We start from the raw sequence: 1377 nt of genomic DNA on the forward strand, positions 1-1377 counted from the left end.
TTCACCGCTAGATGGCAGTAGAGGTATTTTCTGGAGCTGCTGGCTGTTAGGATCCAGTGTTCTGCCGTTGTGGTTTTGTTTGTGTTTGAGTCTAGAAACGTTTCTAGTCCAGAAAGCAGACATGAAGAACCATCAATATTATAGAAAACCTCTTCATCTGTGGGGAGATTTAAAGAAACACCACCACTTATGTTTCTCTGGCACCTCACACTCTATAACACAAAGACAAACAGCAGAGATACATCTACGTATATGCTTGGACCTGATTAGAATGTGCATGTTCTCCTTGCATGTGTGGTTTTTTTTTTTCTCAAAAACACCAGCCTCCCTCCAGCACACAACTGCAGGGTATAAGATGCTGTCAGGGAGAGCATACATGGAGCGCCACCAAGTGGCTGGAGTAGTGTACAGAATCGTATGCAGAATATGAACTGGAAAACCCTCCAAAAGGGATAGAGAAAGACAGAGAAAAGATTTTGCTGTACTTCCAGATACAGACTGGCGGTATGGTAATGGAGAACCAACCACACATTAGTGGTGGATAAAGGAAAGTGGTGGATGTGGAATATCAAGTCGGGAAGAAGAAACTGGAGAAATACCAGGAACTGCAAAGATACTGTAGAGGACCTTCAAGCTTCGAGACATCATGTAGAGGAGAAATTTTAATATTTTTTCAGTTTGATTGAGGATCAGTGTGTGTTTAAATTTTAATCGTAGTTTTAAACACACAATTTGGGGTCTCTGGGGTGAGAACTACTGCACAAGTTTGGTGGTTTTTATGAGCTTCAAAGAAACACAGACAAACCAAAATGATGTTGATGTTTGGATCAGACGGCAAACCTTCATCAGGATTTCAATAAAAATGTTTCCTTCAAGGTTTGAACTTGAACCAAAAGATCTGGAAAGAAAAAATGATGTTTTAAGTTAGAAAACTTAGTTTTCTCATATTTTGACAGAAAGTTGATATCGTAAACTATCAGTGAAGTCTTAAACTCTTAGCATTTGTTAATGGTTTTCTTAATGGAGGATTTTTTTTGTATTTTAAGGCAGTATCTCGTGAGATTGCAGCCCCAGATTACCAGAACACTCTCCTAATTGATGCCGATGTAATGGACTCTGGCTGTCCCAAAGAGGTAGGCCCCCCCCCCCCCTCCCCCCGCCTACTCATTGTGTGCCATTGTCTTTGTGTGTGCTTGTATGTGTTTGTTCATCTCTGTGTGTTCACCTTCAGCGCTCCATCTGCGGCGCTCCGGGGATTACAGCCAATCTGTCTGTCTGCAGCTCAAAGTGCTGACCGGCAGAGCAGCACCAGATTAACACAGTGCTGGGATTGAGGGGGTGGGAGGGGTGACGGGTGGAGCGGGGGACATGGATGTT

Source organism: Oryzias melastigma, linkage group LG13 (assembly GCF_002922805.2).
Source record: "Oryzias melastigma strain HK-1 linkage group LG13, ASM292280v2, whole genome shotgun sequence".
NCBI lineage: Eukaryota > Metazoa > Chordata > Actinopteri > Beloniformes > Adrianichthyidae > Oryzias > Oryzias melastigma.